Source organism: Rhinopithecus bieti, unplaced genomic scaffold (assembly GCF_001698545.2).
Source record: "Rhinopithecus bieti isolate Rb0 unplaced genomic scaffold, ASM169854v2 scaffold_43749, whole genome shotgun sequence".
NCBI lineage: Eukaryota > Metazoa > Chordata > Mammalia > Primates > Cercopithecidae > Rhinopithecus > Rhinopithecus bieti.
This window is the reverse complement of record NW_016818380.1, coordinates 1,319,316-1,328,476: the sequence shown is the minus strand read 5'-3', so window position 1 is coordinate 1,328,476 and position 9,161 is coordinate 1,319,316.

Here is a 9,161-nt window from a genome sequence, read left to right as displayed (position 1 = left end):
TTTTCTTTATATTTTTTTTTTTTTTTTTTTTTTTTTTTTTTGCGTTTTAATTTAAAATATTATAAAATACATGAGCCATGTGACGCAAAGTGAGTTATCAATGAAGATTTAGAATACTAGGTAGAGAAGATGTGTGTGTGTGTATATATGTGTGTGTTTGTGTGTGTGTATGTTATTGTTCAATCAGGGCCTGAAGAGATTAATGATAGTGTCCAGGCACCATTTCTTTTCTTTTTTTTGGAGGAGGGACAGAGTCTCACTCTGTCACCTAGGTTGGAGTACAGTGGCACGATCTCGACTCACGGCAACCTCTGCCTCCCAGGTTCAAGTGATTCTCGTGCCCCAGCCTCCCAAATAGCTGGGACTGCAGGCGTGCGCCACAACATCTGGCTAATTTTTGTATTTTTAGGAGAAACAGGATTTTACGATGTTGGCCAGACTGGTTTCGAACTCCTGATCTCATATGATCCACCCGCCTGGCTCCCAAAGTGCTGGGATTACAAGCATGAACCACTGTGCCTGACCCAGGCACCATTTTTTTGTAGTTTTTATTGTCAATCGCACCAATCTTAGACAGTTTTGTATCTCCCTTGCATTAAGAAAGATAGCAATGGTGTTATTACTCAAAATGCATGGCTCTTCAGAACCTGTTTGTGGTTTGCAGTTCTCTCACACCACTTTAAAAAATTCGAAACTGCATGACCTGCATCATCTACCACAGAGACCGTGAATATCAGTTTCCAATAACTCCTTAAAAGCTGTCACAGTGCTTCACTGACCATGACCACAAATGAAGTCTTACCCAGAGTATGTAGGAAAATGCAAACAATCATTCATTTTCGGGTGGAGTCTGTTTACCATTGGAATTCTAGAGCATAAAGGTAGAACATTACATCCTACAGCCTCATCTTGTACTCCTTAGGCCAAGTCGCAGCGGGAAGGATAAGTCAGAGATGTGACTGTGGGCAAGAAGAACTGTCCCGCTAGTGCAGTGAATGTCCATTCCTGGGCAGCACGGCTTAGATCAGCCAAGGGGAACATGACTTCGCCCTATCCATATGAGGCAAGAGACAACACAACATTGGTTGGAAGAGTCCACTGGTTTTAGAAAACAAGTCTCAGAACCCTTGGAGCTAAGCACAGCCACCCCTAGGACTACCTGATATGTGGCACAGAGCCTCTGGAGGAGTTGGGGTGATTCCTCTTGGTGCCAGCAGCAGGGGCCACATAGAGTAAAAGATACCTGCCACCACCCCTGCGGGTGCCAAGGGGCAGAAGAAGCGCCACAGCTAGAGCCAACACACACAGCAGAAGTCCAAGAAGTCCACAACAAGGGACCATCAGTGATCCAGAGCCCAAAACACATCCTCACTCAATGTGATGTTATCTTGTAGACTAGGATGTTATGTTCGACTGTCACCCAGGCTGGAGTGCAGACTAGAATACGACTAGAATATAGATGTTATCTTTTTATGAACTAGGATCTTTTTAATGAGTGAGGATGTCCCCATATCAGCATGTCAGGGTCATTCTGGCAGACAATCACATATGACCCAATGAAAGAACAGCTACTGTGCTAATAAGCAAGAGCAACCTGTTTGCCAGCATGACCTCCTGTAACCTGAGTCCGGCCATAGGACCACAGGCATGAGGCGTGGAGCCCCTCAGGGCATCTGGTCAACCCCACAGAAAGGGTAGAGGGTCAGAGAGAAACAGAGGCCTATGTAATCCTGGTCCTGGTTCATGGCAGTCCTGCTGGCCGATTGGTCTCAGGCACCACAGCAGACCTCGAAATTTTTGAGGAAATCACCCAAGACATAAGCCCCACTGAGGTGGGAGGCATGAGATAAGGGCACTTGTCCCTGTCTAGGGGTAGAACCATGCCCTGTTTTGTTCTCTGTACTTGCTTTATTCATATCCATTTGGTATTAAACCTTGATTGGGAATTATTTATAAAGGATTACATCATAAACTCTGTATCAGTCACAGACCCCAGTATGGTGCTATATTCATTCCAGAGGCCCAGGGGGTAACTACTGACCCAAGGACTGGCCCAGGGTCTTTCCCTGGAAGCAAAGAATCAGAGAATTGCTGATTTAAGGGTGAGATATGTGAAAACACCACACAAGAAACTGATGCTGAATCAACATTTCCCCTTTGCACATAAGCCTCTGGTCCATTGCGCAATCATCAAACAGCTCCCCCTCTTTTTTAATCTTTTTTTTTTTTTAGATGGAGTCTTGCTCTGTGGCCCAGGCTGGAGTGCAGTGCCTCGATCTCGGCTCACTGCAACCTCCACCTCCTGGGTTCAAGCAATTCTCCTGCCTCAGCCTCCCAAGTAGCTGGGATTACAGGTACCCACCACCACACTGGCTAACTTTTTGCATTTTTAGTTGAGGCAGGGTTTCACCATGCTTGCCAGCCTGGTCTCAAACTCCTGACCTCAAGTGATCCACCCACCTTGGCCTCCTAAAGTGCTAGGATTACAAGCGTGAGCCATTGAGCCTGGCCAGACAGTCCCTTTTATAGCAACTAGGACTCCAGCTCTTTCATCTACCTGATTCTGCACATTCTAAAATACCTTTTTAGCAACACCAAAGCATATGGATATTATCTTGTAGAGTAGGATTTTTTTAATATTCTGAAAATTTTCTGTATTTTGTACAAATAACATACTCCTCATCCTTTTGCAGTGTGTGTGTGTGTTTTCTTTTCCACTAGCCTTTAGCAGGAAAGCATTAGCACAATTAATTCCTTTATCCAGCCCTCTAATTCTGTCTTCTACTCTCAGTCTTCTGGCCAATTTAGCCTTTGCCTCCCATTTTGCCTTTTCTGCATGAAACAGCAATGTTTCCACTTTCTGAGTGTCATTTCATTAAATTTCTAAAGCAGGCATTCTGCATCCCCAAATTAACTCTTGTCTGGGGGAAGTGTAAATGGCTTATCAGTGTATAATGTACTTTGTCAAAAAAAAAAAAAAATTCCTCACCGTAATGTATATTTCCTCCTTGTTGTGCTTGGGGGCATCAATTAATGTCAGCAGCCTGACAATTCCCTGAACACATTCCTTTGACTACAGATGCTAGGGTGACATTTTCTGACATCCGGGCAACGTTTTCTGCACGTGGCTCACTCCTCTTGCCCTTGATTTCCATGACATTCTTGTACTTCCTTCCTCATTCCCTTCTCCTTCTGGGCACAAAGAGTATAGCAGGAGCAGATCCTCAGCAGACTGGAAGCCCCGTGGTGCACCTTCCTCTGTTTCCTTCTCTCTCTTCCTCGCCTATAAGAAACTTACTCAAGCTTGAAAAATGGTAAAACAATACTATTTTAACCCTTTCTCTTACGTTCTTATAGTTGCACAATGATTAGGCTTTTAAAGAAAGCCTTCAACCACATAAGTTTCCAAAAATGACAACTTCAGAATTAGAGGCTGAGATTTTCATCAGGGCTTTCTTTTTTCTTTTTTTAAATAAGGACTACATGATACCAAAAGGACTTCCATTTTCAAAGGAAACACATGAGATACTCTCCAAGAACAGGAGTTGGGATGAGACAGATCTACCCTGAATGAGTTAGAAGTGATAGGTTGACCTTCAGGAAAATAAGTCTGATTCACTTTCTTATATTCCATAGACAGAAACTGTGCTGAGGCCAAAACTGAGAAAGGAGTTCAGAGGTGGGCTGTGGAGAAATAGTATAACCTAAGCTCACGGGGGGACCTCAGGTAGCATTTCTTGACTCTAAACTCCCCACTGGCCCCAAGCATTCCAAAACCTCCTCCCGGGAGCCTGTCGCCAAATGCCACATAGGCAGGTGCTCTGCCCTCATCCTGTATCCTCACTGTCTCCTTCTATTTGGGATGGCAGTGGCAACCCAAGTTACAAAGGCATAAGTGATGCCCAGTGGGAAAACCTAACATATCCTTTTCAGAACATAAAATTGTTTCCTCACTGCACAGCCCTATGTGTCTTGAGATGGATAGAAAAACATAAACCAGCCAGAAAGAAACTAAAGGGAAATGTCACTAGAAATAAATGGAGAGAACTGTCTTGCATTCCTACAGAGTTTGAGTGAGAAAAAAACTATTGCTTGTTTATAGGAATTTGACCTTAAGCTACTGAAAAGAAAGATGCAATGGGGGTCATGAGTGAAGGAAATGACTTTTCTTAGATTTTAGTGTCAGTTTTGTAAATGGGTCAAGCCAAAGTAAGCTAAGAGATCAGTAATTTGACTTCTTTCTGCCCAGGAATCAGCTTAGTCTCACTGTTTTTTATCAGGCTAAAGTCTTACCCCAGATAAAAATATTGTTGCTCTTAAGATAAACTTGGAGAAGAAGGAGAATGGGGACTTGGGAGGATTATGGTGTTAAATTTTCAAAGCCTTTCCCTTTTAGGCACAAATCTAGTTAACATTTAAAGGATGCTTCAGAACAATCCTTCCAAAACCAAACCAGGAGAGACACCCAAAGCACCCCCTTAGGTTGGCAGTCCTAAAGGGATTAGAAGCAAACCCAAGAAAAATCTCCGTGGTGATAAATTGCACCAATGCCTTCACCTTTAAGCCCCAGTTTAACTTAACTCCTGACTATGAAATAGCAATTTTGTAATACAGAAACATAAATATAGTCTGAACGCTAATAAAACATTTCTTCCATGCTTTCCCTAACTTCATAAACCGAGGAAGAGATCTCAGAAATTTTACCAGGGTAGTATTCTTATGAATACAACCTTGACACCAGTTCCTCAAGTCCCAGGTCGAACAATGTCCAATATTATCTCCGAATATGTTTTTGCTTTGATATTCCAGAGTGCTCGGATACCTGGAGCACATCTACATAGATGAGCAGAAAAAAAGAAAAAAAAAGAATTCTAATAACAATAACAACTGCATCCTATTCAGTGATTGAAAACTGCAACTATGTTTTCCAATCTCCTCTCAGTGATGGAAGTGTCATCATGTGGAATGAAAAACCATGGATTATAGTCCCTGTGCCCATATGCTTATGAGGTCCTGTTTGCATCAAGCCCAAAGATGACTTGATTTTTAAATAGGTTTCTGAACTCCTGCCTGTAAAGCTGAAAGACACAATATATTTATTCAAGGAGAGCGCTGTAAAGGTGAGGCAGGTGATCCATAGAGACTCTACCATAACTTCTCCCGAACTGCCTGCCCTTCATTAAACATGTTCCATCTCATGAACCGTGAATCATTTCATTTTTAAGTACTCTTTTATTTCCTTTAAATTTATCTAAAACTTTATTAGATTCAACTGGCACAGTCCTGACAGACAGCCTGCATTCATTTTAAACCTTCCCAGCGGAGAAGCATAAAACATTTAAAATCTATATTTGATCTGACAACAGCAGCACAGTGTTTGACTTAGAAACAGATTAGACATAATTGAAGATAAAGAGGACGCAAGCACCACTCCCATTTTGGTGAAGTGGGCTTTAAATTATCAGATCCATCCAGGATACATTACCGAGAAACATTGAATTGTTATCTTTAGACAGCCTTTTCTAAGAGTTTACAATTTATCAGTTCAGTGAAGCTTACCACCAGCTTGTTATCAGAACAAAAAATGAAAAATCATTCGGTTCAGAGCACAGAACCGATCTCACCTCAAAAAGTACACATTTCCTTCTGATAACAGACACTTCATTGGACAGCCAAGGGGCCACTTCATGCACAACATTTTCCGGTCCTTCCACTTCCCAGGTCATTCCTGAGTAGTCTGCAAACAGGCATCGTTTACCAACAGGATTCCCTGCCATGCCCCGCCTCCATTATTTAATTAAACAGGACAACGTCACCCACACGGTCACAGTCACCCATGGGAGCTCACACACACACACACACACACACCCCACCCCTTGGCTTTGCCAGAGTCCTCTTCCACCTTTCTCATTAGTAATGGAGCAGAACTCATTATGCAAAGCAAATTTACAAAATTTAATTAATGAAACTTAAATAAGTTAAATTTGATACAACAGCATGCCATGTTTTTGTTTGTTTGTACAAGAAAATCAGACTTTGGAACAAAAATTAGGGCTAGGCATGGTGGTTCACGCCTGTAATCCCAGCATTTTGGGAGGCCAAGGTGGACAGATCACCTGAGGTCAGGAGTTCAAGACCAACCTGGCTAACATGGCAAAACCCCATCTTTACTAAAAATACAAAAAATAGCTGGGCGTGGTGGCACTTGTCTGTAATACTAGCTACTCAGGAGGCTGAGGCACGAGAATCGCTTGAACCCAGGAGGTGGAGGTTGCAGTGAGCCAAGATCGCGCCACTGCACTCCAGCTTGGGTGACAGAGTGAGACCCTGTCTCAAAAAAATAAATAAATAAATAAAATCAGACTTTAACAAGACCAGATAATTTCATTAGGAAGCAAGCTACAGTGCATGAACCTGTCTAAGGTTACTTTCTTCTTAATACTCATTTTTTTTTTGAGTATTTTTATTCTCAAGAGTATTTTTACTCATTTTCAGTGTTAAGACATATAAATACTTTTATAAGGCATTGAATCTCAAGTTTTCTAAGGGCAAAAATAAGGAGGAAAAGCGGGGAGACATTGAATCATTTTGGAAAAATTGAGGGTCTAGCTAATCATGGAAAGCCCAAATCCTTTCAATTAAGCCCATTTTGAACTTTAGTTTTCAATCCAAAAGTTCCTGGTGTAGGAAAGAAATAATTTTTATAGCAACTAGAATTCTAGTCTTCCTTTTCTATCTTTCTTTCTGGGGGCGTCTTGTTTTCATTCTGCCAAATTTTAAAGATTGAAAGAGGATCTAAGGCACTTTAGAAACCTGTTTTCCGACAAATATTACACCCGGCACAGTAGGTATTGAGGAGGTATTGGTGGAATTCGATGCTTAGTTTAACGGCTATCAGGCTTTGATTTTACCATCTCCTATTCATACTTTAATCTTTCTCTAAAGCACATTTTTTTGTTTTCCATGTTACTTTGCTCCCTGGGAATATTTTCTAATTAGAAAAACCTTGAAGCAGTTTGTGATTCCCAAATAATTCAAATTAAATAATCAAGATTTAAATCAGGGAAAATCTTCAAGACATGAGAGTTAGACTGTGTGTGCAAGAGGCCGGGGTGTGGGGTGTATGTGTGTTATTAGGATAGTCACTTGAGCTGAAAGTCAGAAAGAATTTTTTTTAACCATGTAAGTCCTAGAAAGCAGTTTTCTTGGCAGGGAAAGAGCACAGATTTGGGAGCCAGACAAACCTATATTTAAATATTCATGCTCAGCCTTTAACCAGCTGGGCAACTGTAGGCCAATTACTAGGCCTGGTTTCCTCTTTAGCTGGGAAAAATACCTTCCTCCAGACCTGTCCTGAGGTTTAAATGAGGTCACATCTGTTGAAAAGCTTGGTGCTATGTAAACTCTAAAATACACAGATAATTTAGAGCCTTATGTCCTATACATACAATGTTAAAAATTGGGGTTGTATTCCCCAAATGCCTTTGAATAATAAAAATATCAAAGTGATCAAACAAAGAAACACAAACACTTTAAAATGTTTACATAGCACAAATGATTTTACAAACATGTATTTAAAATGTAAAAACGAACTCAGATATCAAACTCCTGAAATCACCATTGCAAAATAAATATCTGAGACAGTGTAAGAAATCTGATTTAACCAGCTCCATCTTGCTTCTAACCACCAAGCTCTCCTGGTTCATTTTTGGACATAGGCCGAACTCACTTTAGAAGGAACTTAGTTTACAGTTTAAACCAAAGTGATAGCAGCCCTTTCCCAAAACAAATCCCCTTCTTGCCTGGGGACTAAACTGCCTTTGTAGGACTAATAAATTAGCCAAAAGATTAGAAATTATGGTTTAGGAGTCATGCAGCTGGAGGCTATAAGATTCCAACCCTCCCCAAATTGCTCCTGGGGATAACATCACTAATATAAAACCTAGGATCAGTGCTTGAGATATTTTGCAGACTGGGCACTTGATGGATCAGCTGGCACCACACGGGATGGATAAACTGGCTCATCTGATCTTGTGGCCCCCGCCCAGGAACTGATTCAGGGCAAGAAGACAGCTTTGAATCTTTACGATTTCATCTCACCCAACAGTCACCCAACAGATCAGCACTCCAGATTCACTGTTCCCTACCTACCAAATTATGCTTAAAAACTCTGATCCCTGGATGCTCAGGGTAACTGATTTGAGTAATAATAAAACTCCGGTCTCCCACACAGCTGGTTCTGCATCAATTACTCTTTCTCTATTGCAATTCCCCTGTCTCATTATATTGACTCTGTCTAGGCAGTGGGCAAGGTGAACCTTTTGGATGGTTACACTCCCATTATAACTTTTCCTTTTCAGGGAGTTTTCCAGGTAAGCTGAAACAGGGGGGATTTTATACAATACAGTGAGTTTGGAAAGTTGCAATCTTCTTCCATTTCTGGAAATCCTAAGAATCTCAATGGCTCTAATGACTTTGGGACTGCATTTAACTTAGAATCAATAGTCTGAAATGTTTTCTAAACCTATCTTATATGCATGAGTGATTATAAAAGTCTTTGATGAACGGTGGTAAATACTGGAAGAAGAGTGTCCTTGGCAAATTCATATTCTTCAAGGATCTCTCACTCTTCCATTTCAGTAGGTTCTTATCGCTATACCACTGATTCTAACCACTTCCTTTTTCAAGGATGCTGAAGGTACAGAAAGTTCTTTTCCTACAGGAATCAAAATATTCTTTGTTATCACTGAAAACACATTCATTTGATGTCTCTGGGACTTTGTGCTTCAACATAGAAAAAAATACGCTTGCCAAATTTGATACTTAATTCTTTAGACATACAAATTTGCTGTATCCAGTCACAAATCCATGATTTCTGATCACTCCCCCAACCTAAGCTCTCTTCACTTCCTTCAGATGTTTCCCCCCCGCTTCAAAATCACATTCCCAGGCAAATGCAACAACTAGAAATTGCAGGCTAGCTCATCAGCTTCCAAAGCCAACTCAGGGTGATGAAACTATCTTGCTTTGTTTCCACAAGAATGGATTCTCTTGATGTTTTCAGTTTATCTTTTTTGTACATATTTTCTCTTCTTAAATATATTGAAGAGTATAAATATCCCAAATATGAAGCAAAAAAAAAAAAAAAAACAGAGAGAGAG